The sequence below is a fragment of the Peromyscus eremicus genome, chromosome 18, assembly GCF_949786415.1.
Source record: "Peromyscus eremicus chromosome 18, PerEre_H2_v1, whole genome shotgun sequence".
In the NCBI taxonomy this organism is placed as follows: Eukaryota; Metazoa; Chordata; class Mammalia; order Rodentia; family Cricetidae; genus Peromyscus; species Peromyscus eremicus.
The window spans coordinates 38,347,150-38,353,224 of NC_081434.1; the positions used below are offsets into that span (position 1 = coordinate 38,347,150).

The 6,075-nt window shown below is 50.0% G+C and overlaps 1 pseudogene; it reads right to left on the reverse strand.

The window, feature by feature from the left end:
* Window positions 1-3,026: 3,026 nt before the first annotated feature.
* LOC131895174 (kinesin-like protein KIFC1) lies at window positions 3,027-4,929 on the reverse strand (annotated as a pseudogene).
* Between the last annotated feature and the right edge of the window lie 1,146 nt (window positions 4,930-6,075).

A 6,075-nucleotide genomic window follows, 5' to 3' on the forward strand; every position in this document is an offset into this window, starting at 1 on the left:
AATAGAAACCCAGGGCACTGACGCCTGAGCCATAACTCATGTCAGCTCACATCCTGCTGCTGAGTGCCTCTGTTTTCCACTGTGAAACATGGCTGGGACCAGAGTCTCAAAATAGCGCGCTCCCTCTCCGGAGCATGCCAGCATCTCACTGGTGTTATCTGGTCCTCCCAAGAGGCCAACAAGAATTCTCAGCTCTGGGAGCCTTGGAGGAGCTCCACCTCTGTGCCAGGCCAGACTTAGCCATCAAGGCGTAACGTCAGGGAGCTGCAAGCAATTGGACCCGTGGGACGGCAAGTGGGAATGCAGACACATGGAGCCGGCCAACTCCCTGTCTCCACCCGGGGCAGGAGATCCTGGTGTCATATAGAGGAGCATTCTGAGTTGGGGGTAAAAGGTCAAGACTATGGTTTCTGTGGTTCTGCAAAACCAGCCTCGCCGTCTTCTGCTTTATGCTCACTCTTACTTGTAAATTACAGAACAGGTTTAGGGAGGGTACAGCATTTTCAAGCCTCTGGTGTTTAGTAGTGTAACCTAGTAATAGGGACTGTGCATCAGAATCCAACAAACTGGAGACAATATTCACCCTCACACTTCAATCCACGAGACCTCGTACGAGACTCTCAAACGTTTGCAGAGTGAATCTATTAAATATCTTCAGTTTTGTTTCCCCTGCGGGACAGGACTGACTCCTGAGAGGGTTGTTCAGAAGACAATTAGCATATTAAAGATATCTAAGTTAGAGCAGCTACATTTTATTTTTCTTCAGGAAAAAAAAAACTCTTACAGTATTTCGTACTATAATTGGATTTTTACCAACTCCTTGCCAGGGTTATCTGCTCAATAAACAAGTATTAATGGGCATCATAGTAAGGACTGAAGATACACATTGAATAAGATATTACCCAGGGTCACAATCTGGAACAGTGGTTCTCAACCTGTGGGTCACAACCCCTTTGGGGGTTGAATGACCCTTTCACAGGGGTCACCTAAGGCCATTGGAAAACATGAATATTTATGTTACAGTTCATAACAGTAGCAAAATTGCGGTTATGAAGTAGCAACGAAAATAATTTTTTGGTTGGGGGTCACCTCAGCATGAGGAACTGTATTAAAGGGTCACAGCATTAGGAAGGTTGAGAGCCACTTATCTAGAAAGATCTATCCATTCAGTTCATTCAACATATGCACCGCTGCCCGTGAACTAGGTACTGAGTATCCAGCGCCTACACACAACCGTCTCCGCTGTTCTGAACAAGGACACAGACACAAATTCAGGGCTCTCCTGCTTCTACTTTTTACCCTGAAGACATTTCACACCAGAGTCATCCTGTAGACCTGTGAAAGATAATGAACAGGTTGGGCCACTCCTTGTTAAAACATACCTTCTCTTTTACCTTGAGCAGGTGTCCCTCGTGTGGCATGGTCTCTTCCTACATCTCCAACCTCGGCTCCTGTCATCACCACCTGTCATTTCCGAGGACCAGCCCAGCTCCTTCCCATTAGCACGGTCTAGAACGCCCTCTTCAAAGCCCTGTGGCTAACAGGCTCCTCTTCTTTCTCCACCTATCAGCCTCAAGGCCATATTTTCAGAGCTGTCCCCTGATGACTGCGGTTACTCCCTGTTACAGGATCTGCTGCCTTCATAACCTGTGTTTACCATCTAATTTCTTTGCTCACTGACGTTTGCCTCTCCCTCAAACAACATGAGAACATAGTTTTTGTTTTATAAGAAAATAGAGGGCAGCCGGGCCGTGGTGGCACACACCTTTAATCCCAGCACTCAGGAGGCAGAGCCAGGCAGATGTCTGTGAGTTCGAGGCCAGCCTGGTCTACAGAGCGAGATCCAGGACAGGCACCAAAACTACCCAGAGAAACCCTGTCTCAAAAAAATCAAAAAAAAAGAAAAAAAAGAAAGAAAGAAAATAGAGGGCTAGCTGTGCACAGTGATGCACACCTTGAATGCACACCCTGGAGGCAGAGGCAGGAAGATCCCTGACTTCGAGGCCAGCCTGGTCTACAAAGCCAGTTCTGGGAAAGCCAGGGCTACATAGAGAAACCTTGTCTTGATAAATAAACAAACAAAAAACCCCAAAACAAAAACAAAAACCAACTCAAGAAAATAGAGGGACTGGAGAGCTGGCTGAGTGGCGAACAGCACTCTTTGTTATAAGATCATTTGATAGCAGGAATCCTTGAATCTGAGTAAGGGGTGAGGGCTTAGTGCATGTCTGTTAAGAATTAGCAATTGGCTGGGCGGTGGTGGCGCACGCCTTTAATCCCAGCACTTGGGAGGCAGAGCCAGGTGGATCTTTGCGAGTTCGAGGCCAGCCTGGGCTACCAAGTGAGTTCCAGGAAAGGCGCAAAGCTACACAGAGAAACCCTGTCTCAAAAAACTAAAAAAAAAAAAAAAAAAAAAAAAAAAAGAATTAGCAATTACTTGTGCTATATGTTTGGAGCTGGAGGTCAAACACAAAGCCTTGTGTGTGCTAAGCAATTGCTCTTCCATGAAGCTACCTCACCAAACAGTTCGTTAATTTCTTTAAAAAGATTTTTTGACATGCCATCCAATTAAAAGATGTTTGCCAACGTGTTGCCCTGTGCTGGGTAAGTCAGAGATTGCAGCGCAGCACCATGCCACAGCAGTTAAAACTCAGTCGGACAGGGTCCCAACGGGAGCTGCTTATTCAGACCTCGAATTTAAAACAAGTTTCCGGGCATTGATGCTGATGATGTGCTTTCAGATCCCAGCAACACCTCTCTGGCCTCAGTTTCCCCACCTGAGATGAGAATCATAATAGAATCTTCATGGGGTTTGGGGGGCGGGGTTGAGAGGTTTTGATGAGGCCTCCTCTCTGGTTGTTTTGTTTTGTTTTTTTAACAAAATTTCTTTATTTGATAATTAGGTACATAATGTTGTCCACCCAATAAAAGCATTTCTCACCCCCTACCACCACCAAGAACATATACACCAAAACACACAGAGACACATGCACACTCGCTTGCACAGGAATCAGGCTCTGGCTCCATCTTCATTTCTTATTAGCCTGAGGAGTACCAATAACACACTGGTTCACCTTGGAAGCAAAGCGTAGTGAATTGAGAGACTCGGAGACATTCTCTTCCAGAGGGGAAATGTTCACAAACATGAGCATCTTGGCACTGCCACCCAGAGAGTTCTGCAGCAGGTAGGTAAGCTTGCTGTTTCGGTAAGGCACGTGGGACCCCTTATTGCTTAGGGCCATTATGACCAGTCCCAATGTAGATAGACTACTGTTGATGGCCTGCGTTTCCCGAAGACGATCACGCTTCCCAGGGCCCAGGGTTAAGCCAGGGTCTAGCCGCTCACTCCCAGCCAGGTCCACAAGGTTGAGGGGAGCACCACACTGCAAGCCCCAAACAGCATGCTCTCCAGAAATCTGCAGCTGGAACACACTGTGACTGCGTGATGATCTCTCATTCTGGGCAGTACGGGCCACGGCCCGATTCTGGCGAGCCAGCTGGAGCAGCCTCCTTCTCACAGGAAACGGGGACATAGCGTGCCTTGGTGACAGTAAGCTCCGCACTCCCTGGACCTGCCCGACTAATCTCACACTTGCTCCCTTGCCCCTTCCGGGTCCCAGTGGCGAGCAGGTCTCGGACGGTCTCATTGTAGATGTCTACGTAACTTGCCACAAAACTGTGTGTCCAGCCCTGGCCATTCATCTCCTGGGCCACAGAGAACAGATGCCGCAGGGCCCGAGGGATCAGGCCCTCCAACTGGGGGTCTCCCCCAGGCCCGCCCTCCACAGTGAAGGTCTTGCCGCTGCCTGTCTGTCCATAGGCAAAGATACACACAGGGTAGCCATCCAGTGCTGACTGGACAAGCATGGAGATCTCCTCAAATACTTCGTCCTGTTTGCTTCCTGGTGGGAATACCCGATCAAAGGAGAAATCCTGGCGGGTAGTGGGTGCAGGTGCCCCAGTCGGGGTCGGACGCCGATCATTAGACCGTGAGAGGATCAGACGGTCCAGCAGGGCCATGCGGAAACAGGAGGAAGCCAGGGGATGGAGTGGGTTCCCCTGCAAGGACAGGGTGCACCCGGCAGAACACCCGGATGCTGCCCTTCAGCTCCTGGAACTGGTTATGGAGCCGAGTCGGTGGCGCTCCATCTCCAGCCGGTGCAGCCGGTCTCCCTGCTCCGCCAGTGAGATCGCCTGGGCTGCAGTCCTCTGCCGCAGACATGCCAACTCCGCTTCACTGTTTGACAGAGCTGCTTCTGAGGCCTGAAACCTCCTCTCTTGCTCCTCCAGCCGGGTGGCCAGTGCCTTCCGTTCCTCCTGCAATTCCAGCTGTCCTCTCTGAAGCTCCTGAATCAGCCTTTCCTTGGTACCCAGCCATTCCCCCAGCTCCAAGACCCGGATGCACAGAGTGTCCAGTTTGTGCCGGCTCTGCTCGGCCTGGGTCCGTACACTGGCCAGCTCCCCTTTCAGGGTGTTCCGCTCTGCCCCCAGGGCCTCAGCCTGCTCCTGGGCCTCTTTGAGTTGCTCCTGAAGCCCCTGGTTCTCCTGGTCCAGCTTTTGAGTCTTCTCCCAATAGCGTTTCAGCTCTTCATTGATGTCGCACAACTGACCCTTTAAGTCCCAGGCAGGACGTTTACCAGGCCTCTTCCCTACCACCATAGGGGCAGTTGATGTGCCAGGCTTCTGGGCAGGAACAGCAGGAGCTGGCTTCTGGTTCTTCAGCACTGGACCAACTGTAGTGCAGCCACGAAGTCCTGTCTTCTTAGGGCCTTTCTGAGCTGCAGTTGGGCCCTGTGTCTGTGACACTGCTGAGGCATGCTCCTCTGGGGTGGGATGTATCAATTTTGGTCACTGCACCCAGGCCTCGTGTTTGTTTCTTTGTAGGCTCCAAGGCATCCTCCATCTGGTCAGGACCCCTCTTGAGCCTGGTTCCTGGAAGGGGTAGTCAGGAAGAGGCCTTGACCAGGGCTGTCTTCAGCTCAAATTTCCTCTGCGCCTGCATGTCCATTGCAATCCTCACAAGACTGGATGCAAAAGAAAGGGACAGGGGGCCCGCGTCCCAGGACCTGCGTCTTCTCACGGGCTCCCACAACACAGCCCGAGTGCCAAAGGGGCCTGGAGCCAGGCCACCTGCCACACGCGCCACTTTTGAATTTCAACCCCCGTGCTGCAGACTCACTGCTCAATCCGCAGAGGCCAATCTCTGGTTGTTTTCTTAAAGTGTGGATTGCTGTTTTGCAATAAAAAGCAATTAAAATGAATTCACAGCAGTACTACCTTGTAAAACATGCTGGGATTTTATGTAATCAGAAGTTTTCCTGTGTCCCGGCTGGCCAGCAGTCAGGACAAATCTCTCCGACTCGCGTCCCCCAAGTAAGCACACAGAGGCTTATATTAATTATAACTGCTTGGCCATTAGCTCAGGCTTATTACTGACTAGCTCTTACACTTAAATTAACCCATAATTCTTATCTATGTTTAGCCATGTGCCTTGGTGCCTTTTCTCAGTTCTGCCTTGTCATCTTGCTTCCTCTGTGTCTGGCTGGTGACTCCTGACTCTGCCCTTCCTCTTCCCAGCATTCCTTTAGTCTGCTCACCCCACCTACACGTCCTGCCTGGCTACTGGCAAATCAGCATTTTATTAAACAAGTGTAAAAAAGCATTATCCCACAGCAATTTTAGGAATATTTTATACTATACTGTGCAATTTGGTAACTGCTAAGTACTTTTTTTTTTTAAATTTCCATACCAACCACAGTTTCCACTCCCTCCTCTCCTTCTATTCCTCCTCCTACTTCCTTTCTATCCAAACATCTATTCCTCAGAAAATGTAAGACCTCCCATGGGAGTCAACAAAGCATGGCATGTCAAGTTGAGGAGTACCAAGCTCCTCCCCCCTGCATCAAGGCTGGGTGAGGCATCCCACCATAAGATGTAGGTTCCAAAAAGCCAGTTCAGGCACCAGGGACAGATCCTGGTCCCACTGCTAGGGGCCTCACAAACAGACCAGGCTATACAACTGTCACTCACATGCAGAGGGCCTAGGTCAGTCCCATTTGCTAAGTACTTTTAAAC